The sequence below is a fragment of the Monodon monoceros genome, unplaced genomic scaffold, assembly GCF_005190385.1.
Source record: "Monodon monoceros isolate NGI ecotype Baffin Bay Population unplaced genomic scaffold, NGI_Narwhal_1 Super_Scaffold_5, whole genome shotgun sequence".
Classification (NCBI taxonomy): Eukaryota; Metazoa; Chordata; class Mammalia; order Artiodactyla; family Monodontidae; genus Monodon; species Monodon monoceros.
In genome coordinates this window covers 102414543-102430555 of record NW_021703782.1, presented here as the reverse complement: position 1 = coordinate 102430555, position 16013 = coordinate 102414543, and the positions used below count along the sequence as shown (strand labels likewise).

The following is a 16013-nucleotide window of genomic DNA, read 5'->3' as shown; positions in this document are numbered from 1 at the left end:
GGGTGCAGTGATCCTGCTGGTAGATGCCGAGAAGGCCTGGCTAGAAGACCCGGCCTTTGCCACCAGACCACCCGAGAAGTTGTCTGTGGAAAAATCCAGAATTGGAGACAACGGCAGAGGTTATGTATGAGGGTTTGTTTCCACACAAGTAAGTCTTGTTAGAGGGACAGATGTCAAAACGCTAGATCACTCTCCAAGTTCAAGTTCCCGAATTAAACGTCACAGGAAATTACACCACCAACTGATTTGCCCCAATGTCAGCTCCTGTCTGAGGAGGCCGTTGGTCTATTTCAGTTTGGGCCAAAGGAAGGGGCTGTGTGCATGCCACCCAGCTCAGATAGGGATGGATGAAGCCACTGGCCTGCTTTTTTTCTGTTTAAGTTAACATTTTCCCAAAAGGCTATCTTGTCACTACCCAAGAATCAGAAGTGAGAAAATAGGCAACTACCAAAAGCCACCGAGGGTCTTTGGCCAAGCGTGGCCATCCTTCACCTTTCAAAGCAAATTCACAGACACCCAGGGGTGCTCAGACCACCCAGACAACCCCTCACTCCACAAGCACCCTTTCCCCAGAGCTCCAAGTTCTGACCACCATCTGAGGCGATGGCCAAGGAAAGGCCCATGGGCAAAACAGTTTTCCTAAGAATGATGTCAGCAAAAAAAAAAAGAGAGAGAGAGAGAGAGAGAGAGAGAGAGAGATAAAAATGTAGAAACAAGGACTATTTTTACCTCCCCAAATCACAGGCCAGACGGGAGAGAAATCCATCAATGCCAGAAATGCGGCTGGGCCTTCGCACAAGATCTATTATTTCACACCTTAAATTAACGCATCTCAAAGCAATTTGCAAATGTTCATCAATTTGCAGAACATACTTGCAAGGGAGAGAAATACCTTTATCTTTTTAACACCAAAGGACGCTCGCAGGAACACCCCACACCCAAAACCACACAGGTCTTCGCACACAACATTCCTTTTCAGTACAGTGTAGTATAAACCGTGATGTAAGTGGAAATGAACGGGGAAGAGAGACAGGCACGGGACTGAAATGGTAAGGAAGTGACAAGAAGCCTACGTAGAAATGATGCTGTTGTCAGATATTCAGAACTGAGAGTCCGGGCCCGGGGAGGTAACTCGCCATCATCAGGGGTCAGGACGCCGGGCTCTTCCTGAGGGCAGTGTCCTAGGTTGCTTCCACCCCACACAAGCCTGGAGGTGCCAACCCGTATTCAATCTCGGATGACTCACCAGGGCCCTCCACTCTCCACCCTCTACCTCCCTGGCTTGGTCTGACCCAAGAAGGAGAAGGGAATATTCTTCTCTTTTTGACAACTGTTTTTGACACTTCCCTTCTGAAACCAATTTTTGGCACTTTGAGAGGAAAGAAAAAATGTGAACTGTGGCCCTTTCTATCTGACAGCTCTGGCTCCTCTGCACCAGAGGGGCAAGTGTGGACGAGGAAGGATGGTAGTGCCTTCAGGAAGACCTCTCCCAGAAGTCTGGAGCCCAGCAAAGAACCCAGCGTGTCTTAATCCACAGCAGGACAAAGGCAGACAGACCTGGTTTAAAGTTAAGAACTTCAACTCTGGAATCAGAGATGTGGGTTTGGATCCTGACTTTGCCATTTGCCAGTTTATGACCCTGCCCAAGTTACTTAACTTCATCTTCCTGTCTGTTAAGATCAGGATAACAACCCCGAACATTCACACTGTGCCAGACACATGGTACACAGCCACTGTGACCTTCCAGGTTCGGTGGAGAGACTATGGGCTCTGCTCAGTCAAGCCTGGGTTCAAATCCAAGATCAACCGTATATTATCATGTGATCTTCACCACATGATTTAATCTCTCTGTGCCCTGGTGCCCTCACCTGTAAAACGGGCATCATGATCGTTCCCATCTCATGATGTTGGTGAGTGGACTGAGTGAAATAAGGCAATTAAAGCTTTTAGTACCGTGCCTGGCACATGGAATACCCTCCATAAATGGTGGCCATTAGCCATGGTGCATAACTTTCATAAAATTGTGCACATTTCATCGCTGAGCCTCATTTTTCTCATCTGTAAAATGGAGATAATAACCCCTACCTCACAGTGAAAATTAACTAAGTGTATGTACGTTTAAAGCACTCAGCACCCAGTCTGTGCACCTTCAGAAGGCAAATCCTGGTGCAATGGAAAGAGGATGGGCTTGAAGTCAGGCAGGTGATAGGATTCTGCTGCCACCTCCTCTCTGTGGTCCCAGGACACTGCTCGAACTCTCTGAGCCTTAATTTCCTTGTGCGTATAAAACCAGAAGCCACGCTCCACAGCCTGACTTTTGGGAGGATTGTGGCGCCCAGAACAGTGCCCGGCACACAGTGGGTGCTCCATAAATGTGAATTCCCCTCCCCTGCTCCTTCCTTGCTTGAAGCCTCCAGAAGTGCCATCTGGCAAAGCCAGGAGCTCCGTTTCTTGAACCCTGAACGGCCCTCTACCCAGACCAACCTGGGCTGCTGCTTAAGTCGGAGACTTTATTTTGCGGAGGTAGAAACTACTTTTTAGTCATTTCCGAAGCAGACGGGACGGCAGAGGCTGACAAACCGCAGGGACCATTTTAAATCCTGGGCCTTTCTTCTGGGAAGTTAGGCAAGAACCTTCCCAAATGTTTGCCCGTGGGGCTCTCTGCCAGGGAGTGACTCATCCACAGCTCCCCACAGGCATATTTTATTTGGGGGTGGGGGATTGAGGGAGGGCCTGGCCTTGCTGGGGGAGGGGAGGCAGCATTTCCAGCACACCCAGAGGTGGGTTTGGGTTTTTTTTTTTTTTTTCATTTTTTAGGACAAAAAAGAAAAAGAATGTGGGTCTTTTTTGTTTCCTTCCAGGTTTTGTTTGCTAAAAGAAGACATCCAGAGTTCACTCAGTAAGCTGCTGCGTGGGGAACAGGCGCTTTCAGCCGGCTCTGCAGCCCTTTCAATGAAATTCTTCTTCCATTAACGCCACGGTTTTTAAAATGTCCCTCCAAGGTTCGCCTGCGCACACACTGAGCTCCTAAGACGACATGTTCCCCTCAGAAAGGCAAGCCAGATTTTGACAATCCAGAGGAACTAGGGAGCTCCAGAGACTCTAAAGTTTGCCTTAAAGCAATTAAGACTTTCAACTGCAGAGATTTTCAACATTTATAAAGCACACCAAAAACTGTCAGTTAAAACATCAAGGACAGACGTCGGAAGACAGTGTCCAAAGCCTGCTGTGATCAATTTGTTACCGTCTTGGGGGCTCACACTTGGAGCCCAGGCTCGATACAAATAAATCAGATGAATATCTATCTACTTAGTAAGGCAGGCAGAGAGACACCCCCAGATACACAGACAAGTGTCCCTGGACCCCTGGTCTCCCCAGGGTCAGCCCCACCCTGGGCCTGGAGAAAGGGTTAAAATTCACCAGGGCCAGAGAGGGGCAAGAACAAAGCCAGGGGACACAGAAGAGTTTTTGGGAAAACTGAATACAGGTCCTCCAGTGCCGGGCCAAGAGGCTCCACCAGGCCCAGCGCAGCCCCAGCTCAGTCTGGAGCCCCTTGGAGGGTCCTGCCAGTGGCCCTGCCCAGGCCCGGCTGGGCTCTGCGATCTGACCTCTGGCCTCTCATTCACCAAAGAAAACCCAGCACCCACGGGGTGCCCACACCAGGCCTGCTTCTCTCCACGGGCTCCCCTGACATCCGGGCCAGCGGCGGGCACATCACGCAGTAGGCCTGGTGGGCGCAAAGGGGGGCCCTCAGCCTCCACAGCAAACATACTCGCATGCTCCTGTACACAAATTACACACTCACATCCACATATGTACACTTTTGCCCTCAAGGGCTCATAAATACACACAAAAATCACTTGTGAACGCTCCCACGTGTGCGCGCGCACACATACACCCAGAATCCACACATTCTCGGTCACAAAAATGAGATCCCACATGAAGCGCCTGGCGCATAGTAAACACTCAATAAATGGCTAAGTGGGAGCCATGCCCGCTTGCCCCGCACTCACTCACACCAAACTCCACCACCCCACCACGCCGACGCTCCGAGGTGCACACGCACCAACTCGGCCACAGGCACGCGCGCACTCCTGCGAACACACCAGGAGGGACAGATGGACACGCCGCCCACGCACGCTCGGACGCACGGCCGGGGACACACTCAGACACGCACGCTCACGCGCGTCCCGACTTCCCGCATGCACACCCGCCCGCTGTCCCCCGCAGAGCCTCGGGCGCGTGCGCGGGCACGCGCGTCCCGCTCGGCCCGAGAGTGGGTGGCTGCCCCGCGGCCCGGCCTCCGCCCCTTCCCCGGCCCGCGCCGGCCCGATCCGGTCGGGCCCCGGCCCCAGGCCACTCACCGGCTCGCGGGCGGGCTCGGCTGCCGTAGGGAGGACCGGCGCACGGTCGGCGGGAGCGGTGGGTCCCACACGAGTTGGCGGCGCCGCAGCTGCACGCTCGTCCGCTGGGTTCCGCCGCCGCCTGCGCGGGCCCGCGCGCGCGCTCCCGCCCCTCCCCGCCGCGGGGCCGCGCCGCCCCCTGCGCTCGTGCGCGCTGCCGCCACGCAGGCTTGGGGGGCGCCCGGGCGGCGCCCTCACCGAGGCCGGATCCCCTCACTCTCCCAAGCCCACTTAGCCGAGGACCCCCTCCCCATTTCAAAGCTGGGGAAACTGAGGCCCAGATCACACAGCGAGTCAGGTCCAGCATCTCCCTTTCTTCTCGGGCTCTAGACACTTCGGGTCTGCAGCCAGTCAACCCCGTGGACCCCTCCCACGCATCTTTGCATACCCATCACCTAACTTTGCTCCTGTCACAACCCTGGAGATACTAAAATCGGTTAATCAACAAGCGCTTATTTTGCGCCTGCTGAATGCGGGCACTGAAGTAGGCTCCAAGGGTATCTCGCTGTGGTGAAGGCACTGCTCTCTGCCCTCGGAGGGCCAACGTCTCCTCATCTGGAGCTCCCCACTTCCTGTACACCCCAAGACCAGGAAGAATCAACGTGCAGAGGTTTCTGGAAGAAGTAAGACTCTGCTAATGAATGCTTAACACCCTCTCGAAGGAGACAGAGTCTGTATGGGGGCCCAAAGGCAGCAGCTCAGTTCCCTGCTTCACTTCCTAGGGGGACCCCACCCCCCAAAAGGGGATGCTCCTGGCCCAGACAGTTCCTGTTTCCACACTCGCTGCTTTTCCTCTACATGCAAAACTGTGCTGTGTCCCGCAGGAGGGCAGGAACCAGGGACTGACGCTGGCTGCCTGCCAGCTGTCCAGTTTGGTCACCGTGCTGGGCACAGGGGGATACCCACTGGGCCTGTTTGCCCAGTGAATGGACATGTCTCAGCTGGCTCAGGTGTCTGACGATGATGACCCTAACTGAACACCCACTGTGTGCCAGGCTCACGGCTGCACACTCTGCCTGCCTGGTGCTGTTCAGTCCCACAGCCATTATTTGAAGGAGACTTTATGCTGCTTTCGTGCCCATTTTACAGATGGGGTAAATGAGGCCTAGAACTGAAGCTTAGAGAAACAAATTCTCTTGCCCAAAGTCACCCAGCTGGTAAGTGGCTGAGCTAGAAACTGGACCACAGACGATCTGATTCCTGTGCCTGTGTGCTTAATTTAGGGTGTGAACAGTAATGGTTCTGTACTGCTGATACAAGGAGGGGCAGACGGGGCAGCAGCCCATCCAGAGGAGCCAGCCCTTCTACAAAGCCACAGGGATGAAATGGATCATTTTGCAAATTGGTTAGCCGTTAGTTGGGGATCTGATTACAGCCTCACCTCACATGATATACTTCACAATAAAGGCCAGATAGATTGAACAGTTAAATATAAACCATAAGCATTGCAGAAAACAAGAGGAAGTAATAGAAGTTCTGAGATTGTGTGGCAGTCTTACTAGTAGGTGAGTGATATTGACTATATTTGTGCAGGAAACATTCATTCATTCATTCATTCACTCGACACATACAGCACCTTCTATGGGTCAGATGCTATTCTAGGCACTGGGTTACAGTCATGAACAAAATACAGCCCAGACTCTCTTGGGGCTTCAATCTGGGGGTGGGAGGTGGGGGAAAAGAAAAGTATCTGGCATGGCAAGGAAAATAGGTTTGGTGGAGAAGATAAAAGCAAGGAGTGGGGAGGAAAGCCCCCCAGGGCTGCTTTTTCATAGAGAGTGCTGGGAGAAGGCCTCTCTGATGAGGTGCCATTTGAACAGAGGGCTGTATGAGGGAGTGAGGGAAGAGGTCCTCTGTGTATAGGACAGGTTCGTGCTCCAAGAACCATCCTAGTACGCTACAGAGCGAGAACCTGAAATTCCTCTTTGAAGGAAACTTTGGGAGCAGCACCAGACCACCGAGGAAAGCAGCGCTGGGACCCCCACGCATGTCTGTATAAGAATCTACCATTTGTAAAGCCTGTTCCCAGCCTCACAGAGCCCCTGTAACAGGTACTCCCAGTGTCCTCATTTGCCATTTAGGAAACTGAGGCTCAGAGAGGTCAAGAAGTGTGTCACAGGTCACACAGCCAACCACCATCAGCAGAGATGGGTCTGGCTGCAGGCCAGCTGTTGGCTGCTGCCGAGTGTTAGGGGACTGAAGAAGTCCTGGCCGCCCCCTTCCCTCCCTCTGGGACTATAATTCAGGAACAGGAGGGCCTAGGGCATCTGCTGTAGGCTTCTAGAGACAGGAGGGTGCAGCAGCAGGACTTGAGGGGTTGCGGGGGAGTCACCCCCACCCTGTTTTCCTGGCCTTCCTCTTCCTCACCTCCTACTTACTTCCCTCTGGCCTGGTCCCAGCCCCTGGTGACATGCTGGGGGAAAAATCAGGTTAAACTCTGCCCAGAGACCCTCCAAGTGCCCTGCACTACCCTCACTACCCTGGCCATGGCAGGGGTAGGTAGAGAGAAATGGTACAATGCAACCTGAGCCCCACTCAACTTTTGTTTTTAACGCAAAGCATTTTTCTGTGAGTCCCCAAATGAGTCACTGTTAAGAGGTGCTTTGCAAAACGACTCCCAGAATTAGAATCAACATCTCCCCACACACAGTGCCTGACGCTCCCTCCCACGGCATTTGTGAATCTTGTCTAGGAGAAAGGCTCTCTGTTCACCCCCAAGGGTTTCAGGATTAAGCCTGTGTCGTTTCATTATCTCTCTGCATTAGGGGAAGAGAAACTACTCTTGCTGGGCACCTTCTCCATGCCGGGCTCTGCATTTTCCCAGCATCCCTCGAGGTGGGGGTCAGGATTTCTGTTTTACAGATAAAGAAGCTGAGGCTCAGAGAAGGAAGCTGGCTTGGACCTGGGTTTACCAAAAGCTTATATTGTTGTCAGTATTTTGGGGGAGTGGTAGTGGGGGGAGAGGGAGCCATAAAGTACTAGGATCACACCATGTTCTTTGAAGCCCCTTTGTCCCAAACGCCCTCTTGCCAGCTTCCCGATGGTGGGCATTTTGGGGGGATGGTCTGGGTTTTCCAGGAACTCTTGTTTGTTCTTATCATCTGAGTGTGATTATTAATAGCACTCCTTTTCACTTCAAAAGTGTCTTGGTTTATTTGATAAACTTTAATTTAATTAAAGTTTAATTTAAACTTTAATTTAATTTAATTCAGAGTTTACTTTATGAAATAGAGGCCTCTTGTCTGCTGGGCTCCTCTCCACCTCCTGATGTCTGTCTGTGTATCTGACCAAGAACTTTCACAAGAGTTTATGGGGATTTTCAGGAGCAGCAAACCCAGCTGGCTGGGAAGGGAGTCAGGACTGGAGTCAGGGCTCCCTTCCACCCCAGCTCTGCCCTTCGCTCCCTGTGTGACCCTGGGTCAGTTTCTTGACTGGCAAAATGCGACCTTGACCTTTTAGGATTTCCCGTTGCTCAGTGCAAGCTGGAAAACCAATTGCACATTTTGGTAAGGGCTGGGAATGCAGGAAGCATCACTGCCCTCCATGCCATCATATGGCTGACTTTTTAAAATAGCAAACCTTATTTTTAGCTAGTTTAATTTTTTAAAGATTTATTTTTTTGAATAAATAAATGCCCACAGTTGCCCACAGTTCAAAGTTCAAAGGTGCAGAAAAAAAATGGTGAAAATTTCCTTTCCACCCCAATCCCCAGCTACCTCCTTCTTTTCCCTGGAGGGAACGAGTGTTGCCAAACACACTCTGTTCCCAGACAGTGTGTTTTGTGTGTGTGTGTGTTTGTGTGTGTGTGTGTGTGTGTATATACACGTGTGTGTATTTTTTCTTCTCTTCTTTTTCATGCAAATGATAGCATCTGATCTACAATGCTATACAACTTGTGTTTCCTTCACTTCTTGGAGACTACTTCCTATCACTCCATAAAGAACTATTTCCTTGGGCTTCCCTGGTGGCGCAGTGGTTGAGCGTCCGCCTGCCGATGCAGGGGACACGGGTTCGTGTCCCGGTCGGGAAAGATCCCACATGCCGCGGAGCGGCTGGGCCCGTGAGCCACGGCCGCTGAGCCTGCGCGTCCAGAGCCTGTGCTCCGCGGCGGGAGAGGCCACAACAGTGAGAGGCCCGCGTACCGCAAAAAAAAAAAAAGAACTATTTCCTTTTCTATGGCTGTGTAGTATTTCAAAATATTTGCATTTAATCCACATTTAGCAAGCACCTTCTCTGTATACTGTTCTAAGCACTGTGGGATACGACAGAAGTTTCAGCCATGGTCCCTGCCCTCAGGGACTTATGGTATGTTTGGGGAACAAGAAAAACAGAAAACATTGGCGGGGCATAGAAGAGCAGTTTCTCCAATGGCCCCCATGTTCATTGTGAGGTTTGGCTTTGGGGCTAATTTTTCTTTTTTATTATTCTCAGCTCCAGAGATGCGTTGGGTGGATGAAAGAGCCCAGACATGGGTTCTTTTGAAACTTGAAAACTCAGCTGTGTGCGTTCAGGCAATCCACTTCTTCATTCTGGGCCTCAGTTTGCTCATCTGTAAAATGGGGACAGTCAGCCTCTATCACAGGATGACAGTGGTCACATGAAATTGTATTCCTGAAAATGCTCGGTGAAGAGTTAAGTGCTGTGCTCCTAGGCTGGAAGATCTGGGGAGGCTAAGACGATGCCCTAAGAAATGGTACATTAAGTGCAAGGTGTCAGCGCTCTTCTGCCCAGAGGGAATCATCTTGTAAGCTTTTCACGCTTTGCTGATCCTGTGATAACTGCTAAACTGTTATCTCCTCCAGGCTTTGGCAGCCTTAGTCGCCAACTTTGAGTTTGTTAGAGGCTTGACCTGATAGACCCCCCCCACACACACAGGAGGCCCCGGGATGTGGGAACAACACAAGTTAACTGTCTACAGTTAAGGTGGTGGTGGAGGGGGACTTTGGGGATTATCATTCCAGATGGGACTGGCTCAAGGGCATGCAGACAGGAAAAGGCAGAGATGCACCCAGTGATGTTGCTACATCCCTGCAGGTCCTGCCACCAAACCTCCAATACTTGGTGTTTCAACAAACAGATTCAAACCCTGACTCGTAATGAGCACCAAGAACTGTGCCTTTCATGTATTTTCTCTTAACTGACCTCCTCAACTACAGTTTGAGGTAGTGATGCCCATTTGCCCGTTTTGCAGATGAGCAAACTGAGACTCAGAGACTGTTGATACTAAATTAACAAAGGAGTGGGTGCTCTGTCAGTCCCTGCTAGGAACACTCAAAACCACTGCGCCCCTATGTAAAAGGGTTGGCATTTGTGGCTGCCGAGAGGCATCAGATGTGGAGATGGGGGACTGTGGAAATGTTATTTTGGCCTCCGAAGGATTTTCATAAGCTCACAAAACACTGGGACTTTGGCCCTGCTTTGCTTTCTGGATGCCTGTTCTCTCCTGATATTGAGCTGAGTGAGACTGTCTGGCTGTGGCTTCTTTTCTCTCCTCCCTGGGGGAGGGGTGGTGATGGATTCGCCTGGGCCTCATGCAGCTGCCCGGAGCCTGACACAGGGGAGACATGAGATTTGTGGTGTGACTGGAAGTTCTTGCGTGCCCAGGACAGTTCTGGGCTATGCCTACTGTCTCAGCATCCCTTTCACTCTCAAAAGTGTCCCGGATTGGACAATAAGTTATATGGCCACCCTGTTATTCATGTCAAATAAAACAATAACTTGCCAGGTGAATAAATAACTGATCATCTCAGTCGGGCACTGAGACACGCCCTTGTGTGGTCCACTCACTGGCTCTGTGTGTGACATGGGTGTCAATGTTCGGATGAGAAAGTTTACAGGTGAGAACATTAGCGTGGTTAACCAGTCTGCCTGAAACACAATTTAAGGGGGCATCTGATGAGCCCAGAATTCTGCTCTGAGCAGAGTTAGCAGGGTCCCATGCTGGCCGTATTTCTCTCCCAGGCCTCCAGGTGTCTACCTGGCTTTGGGGGCCAAGTGAGGGGTCCAACTGCCCTTCCTGAAATTCCTGGGACATGGGGCTAAAGTGAGTCTCCTCCGGGCCTGAGGCCTCCCCTGTGCCCACCACGGGGCTGGATGCTCTCAGAGGAGTCTCCTCTGGGCCTGAGGCCTCCCCTGTGCCCACCACGGGGCTGGATGCTCTCAGAGCAGATGGAGGCTGGGAGACGTCTGGATTTAGGGCTGATGACACCATCCATCCATTGAGCCCAGATACCCCGAATGAGGGAAGTGCTCTGAAGGAGGAGATGGGCCTTTGGTTGCTAGGTTTCCCAGCCCTGCCCCTGGCTTTCTGGGAATGGGTGTAATTTTTCCAGGCATCAAGACATGCCAGGATTGTGCTAGGGGCAACGGGGTGGAGGGACCAGATGGAGGCTGGAGGCTGGCAAAACGGGCACGGGAGCAAAAGGAGGAAGACGGCTGTGGCGGGAATCAGAAGAGGCTTCGTTAGGTTTCCCTGAGGAGGGGCTTGTGCTGCCACTCCCTCCCCCCCAGCCCCAAAGCAGCCCCCTGTGCCAGAAGTGGGAGCAGAGAAGGTCTAACCCATTGTTGGGAAAGAAAATGCATTTCCCTTCATTCAGTGATAGTCTGAGGGATTTGGTCCGGAGTGGCCATTGCTGTTTTGGGGTGATTCCCCTGAGGCAGGGTGTATGGGTAGAGAGGTGCATCGGAGGAGAGGCAGTGAGTTCTGGGGGCTCCAGAGCCCCTGAATAAGGAGCTGTGTTTGGGCACTGCTCAGCTCAGAGCTGCAGGCTTTGGGTTCTGAGCCGAGTTGCTCAGGCCGACCTGGGCAAGGCAGCCACTTTGACCCCACGCGTTCTGCCTGAAGCCAGTTGCCAAATACCACAACCCAAGCTCTGCAATCAGCCCCCCAGAGCTGGGCTGGGGCCAAGGCCCTCGGCAGAAGCTCAGCCCTGGAGCCAATCAGACCAGGCTTCAAAGTCTGCTTTGCCACCTGTTGGCAGCACAGCCCTGGATGAAGCTACCTCACCGACCAGAGCCTCAGAGTCCTCACTGGGAAACCTTCTCACCAGGTTAGGATGAGATGAAGATACCAGGCCAGCTCCTGGCTGAAAAGCGTATCAGTATCAACTGTTTGTCAGGCTCAGAAACTAGCGCTTTACATTTTACAATTGTCATTTTTTAAAATCATCCCAACAAGCCAGTGAGATGGGCGCCAGGGTGACCTCCCTTTGCACCACCCATCCAGCTGGGCATTTGCCTCAGTTTCTCTGCCTGACAAAACAGGCTCAGAGAGGTCAAATGGCTCGCCCAAGCTCACACAGTGGGGAAATAGTGAAGCTGTAATTTATGTGATATGCAGATACATTTCACTGGCACAGCTAGCTCCAGGGTCTCATCTGTAAAATAAGCATAATGATACCATGAGTCACTTCCTACTTCCGGCAAATCCCATACTATATGCCTTTACTAGAAAAAAAAAATCCCTTAGTAGTGTTTGCCAATTTCCATGGTGTAAAGTACTCCCAGCACAGCCGATTTAAACCTATCAACAACTGCTCTGGAATTCCCAAATATTTAACAATCTGCTCTTATTCAACAGTTAGCTCTCACCAGCCAGTGCAAACCAGCTCTCATACGTCACTGGGTCCTATTATCCCCCCCTTAGGCCCTGTAAAGGGGTGGCCCTAGTCTCAGTGCTTTAAGGTTCCATTTTCCTTTGCTAGGAAAGAAGGAAGGCAGCCAGCCTGTACTGAGTACCTACCGTGTGCCAGGAGCTACGGCACTGCATCCAAACCTAGAACTTTCTTTAATCTCTATAACCCTTCAATGATCCCCATTTAATAGGTGAGAAAACTGAGGCTCACAAAGGTAACACCTACTGGCCACGGTCATGCAGAAAGTAAATGGCAGATTGACATGTATACACTATTGATACTATGTATAAAATAGATGAGAACCTTCTGTAGAGCACAGGGAACTCTACTCAATGCTCTGTGGTGACCTAAATGGGAAGGAAATCCAAAAAAAAGGGGATATATGTGTATGTATAGCTGATTCACTTTGCTATACAGTAGGAACTAACACAACATTGTAAAGCAACTATACTCCAATAAAAAATGTTAAAAAAGAAAAAAAACAGCAAATGGCAGAGTCAGTCTGCCTGACAAGACTCCACCTAAGTGGGCTGCGTCTTGGGAGCTCCGGGTCTGACGTGGGCAAGCCCTGGCCCTTTCTGGGCTTCAGTTTCCCCATCTGTAAAAAGGAGTTGGACAAATCAATTTCTAACCATCCTTTCTGGACTAAATGAGTCATCATTTTAAGATTCCAAGAGCAGAGCGGGGTGAGGGTGAGGGCTTACATCAATGGAAAGAACAAATCCCTAAAGGGAAGGGTTTTGCTTGTTAACAGGGGAGAGGTGTGCAGGAAGGGCATATTTCCAACTGTGCCTGGGACACATGTACTTGGAGGTGGTATGGTGCTGCAGAACCAGCCTGGATTTGAACTCTAGCACCTCCACTTCCTGGCTGTGTGACCGTGGGCTACTAGCTTCACCTCTCTGATTGGTCCTGCAAGTAGGATCTTCCTGTTGTTCTGGAAGCCTAAGGGGCAATGAAGGGTCCCCGATGTGCAAACTTCTGCACCAGGTAGATGTGGCAACGTCCCTCTACCTTTACAAACCATCACAACTTCTTTCCTTTGCTGGCCCTCATCTCCCCAAGTGGATTGAGCAAAAGCCAACCCTCTTTTCTCCCTGGCCTGGAAGCCCAGAGCAGCTGAAAGGGGATGGGAAAGCCCGAGGTTTCTCTTTCCAGCGAAGGCAGAAGCCAAGCCCCCCCCCCCCCCCCCCCACACACCCCCGTCTGGGCCCACCTCCCTCTGGCCTGCACCGGCTGGTTGGTCTTCTCAGATTTCTGAAAGCCTATGTTCCCAGAGGAGGCATTAAGGATGGAGGAATGCAGACCCGGGTGTGCCGCGCTGAGGGGACTGTGAGAGAAGCAGTCTGGGGGAGAGCCCCCCCCCGCCCGCCCCCAGCCCCGCCAGCTGCATCCCAGCCCCCACCAGAGAGGAAGAGAGAGGAAGCGGAAAGGACAGCAGTACAGCAGGCTCTCAGAGGAGTTCAGGATTCTTGCACGGGGAGGGGTGGGGAGTCTGGAGGGCCCAGACTACTTGCAGAGTATGAAGGCACTGGTGAGTCTGGGGCTTGCGATGACCGTGGACAGGGTCCCGGTGCAAGGGCGCTGTTGCTGAGGATGTTGGAAGGGGAAGGATATTCTCTGAGCAATGATTGTTTTCTGAGCATCGTAAAGCTCTTTACCTGCAGAGCCCAGCTGTAACTGGGCCTTCCTGCCCCCAGCCCAAGAGCAGGCTTAGCAGGGAGTCACAGCCAAGAGGAAAATGAAGCAACCAACCAGCAAAGCAAATGCATGAGATTAAAAAAAAAAAACCATCCAACTCAAATCCAATTCCCAAACCGCTGCAAGAGGAGCAGCTCTTTACTGGAGCTCTTCTGGAACACTGGCAAGGGTTCTAATCAGTACGTCCTGCGGGAGAACGTCCTAAAGCCAGCGTGAGACCTCACGCCCTCTTCTCACGGTGCCTGCTCCCGCCTCCCCTCCCCCCTGTAGCTCATTCTCCATTTCTGCCTCTCCTCTCATCGCCAGGGTCATAGATTCCAGTTTCCGTAGGACACACCAGGCTCCTGGCTGTTTATTACTAATAGTGCCCTCTTCCGTGCCCGAAAGTGTCCTGGCAGAGCAGTAAAGGGTACGGCCTTCCTCCCCATGCCCCACTGACCTCCAGCTTCAGCAAAGGCCCTGCCGCTGAGCAAAGGACACCCATAGAAGGCGAGGGAGGGAGCGAAACGCTTACCCGAAGTGTTCTCGTTTATTCTACACCATATCGACCTCGCCAATCAAGTCCACGTTCTAGAGATGAGGAAATGAAGGCCCAGAACTTAACACTTGCTCAAAGTCAAAGATCCAGGACATCCCAAAATTGAGACTCAAACTTGGCTCTGCCCGAGTTCAAATCCCTCACGTTTCCCACAAGGTCAGGTAGCGTGGCTGGTCGGAGAGGATCAGCTTGGCACTCTCTTCATTTCCAAGGGAGAAATCAACAGGCTTCCTCATGCTGGCTATGGAGACCCTGAGGCCCAGAGAGGGTTTGTGCCTTACTCAAGATCACACAGTACATAAGCAGCAGAGCTTGTGCTAGAACCAGGTCCCTTATTCCCAAAGCATCCCTGAGTTTTTCCTGAGCAGACAGGGGGCCTCAGTGACACTCTGGGGCCCTTGACTGAGCCTCTCCTCCTAGCCCACGCTTGTTGGACCCTCTCCCAGGAGAATGGAGCCAGACCCCAAGCAACGCCGCTGCCCCAGGTAGATGTCATGGGCCTGGGATGGGAGGAGTGTACAGACCCTGGAAACCCTGTGCCCGTTCGTCAGGGTCACAGGCATGGAATGCCACCGCAGAAGTATCCTAAATGAAAAGAAGAAAAAGAAAGAAGTATCCTAACTGTGGCACCCAAACTTAGTTTGGTATTCAAGACCTTCTCTTCTCCCCACCCGCCATGTGCATCTTACGCTCCAACCATATGGTTCTAGGCATACCCTGCTTTTTCTGGTCCTCAGGCCTTAGCACATGCTGTTCCCACTGCTGGGAGTGCCCTTTTTTCCCACATGTCTGAAGAATTCTTATCCATCAGGACACAAATCAAATGTCCCTTCCCAGAGCATCAAAATCACACTGATGGGTCTATGGATTGTTTACAGCCAGTGTCCTTTCTGATTGGCCAGTGACCATGGCAAGCAGGTTGTTAAATATTTAGACTCTCCCCTGTGAAGTCTCTCCTTTCCACCTCCTGGCTGTATTGTGCATCCCTCTGCATCCCTCTGCTGCAGCCCTTGTCCCACTGGCTGGCTTGGTTCTGCCAAGCAGGAGCCATGACTGGTCCATCACGGTATCTCCCCAGGGCTACACCAGTACCCAGGCAGGTGTGCTAACTGTTTGGACACAGGTTCTGCTCCTTGGAGCTGGAGGGGCACCAGGAAACCTTAAACAGCTCTCATTCCTTGATGGGAAGCGCTTCCTATGGGCTCACCCCTTCCATCTGATGAGTATTGGTCCCAGATGGAGAAACCAAAGCACAGTGAGATGAAGAAACTTAGCCAAGTAAGTGATGGGACTGGGACTTTTGGGGGAGGGTCAGGGGAAGTCACAGGGTTCAGCACATCTGGAGTGCAACGGATGAGCCTCACCCTGAGAAAGCCACCTTCGTGACCATGGTATCTCTCCTGCCAGGTAAGTTGGGGACTGGAATTTGAACCCAGGTTTCAATCTACAGTCTCTGCTCTCTCCATGCAGTCTCTGAATCCCAGGCAGCCCTGTTTGGGGAAGGGCAGTCTCAGCTTGGGGGACTCCGCCCCCGCCTGCCAGACCCCTGCTCGGGAGAGTGAGGAGGGTGCTGACAAACGCAGGCTTACTCCACCCACCTGCGGGGCCCCTGGCCAGGAGGGCCACATGAGATGGACTGAACCTTTGCCCTCAGCCTCCCTTCTCAGGCCTCCAAGGGCAAGCCTGGTCTTTGGCTGCCCTTGGCAGCCATTCCAGATAAGGATACTAGGAAGCAGT

At 52.0% G+C, this 16013-nt stretch overlaps 1 protein-coding gene and 1 non-coding gene across 2 annotated transcripts in view; both read right to left on the bottom strand.

Annotated features, from left to right (window-relative positions):
* The window catches only part of NEK6 (NIMA related kinase 6), an 85605-nt gene extending 81099 nt beyond the window's left edge, over positions 1 to 4506 (bottom strand). Inside the window, exon 1 of the mRNA XM_029203705.1 lies at positions 4365 to 4506. The gene's annotated coding sequence lies outside the window, so the exon portion shown is untranslated. The remainder of the gene's footprint in view (positions 1 to 4364) is intronic.
* An 11020-nt stretch (positions 4507 to 15526) lies between these two features.
* LOC114884918 lies at positions 15527 to 15691 on the bottom strand. The gene has a single exon (XR_003790975.1). It is a non-coding gene; the product is annotated as a U1 spliceosomal RNA (small nuclear RNA).
* Positions 15692 to 16013: the final 322 nt, after the last annotated feature.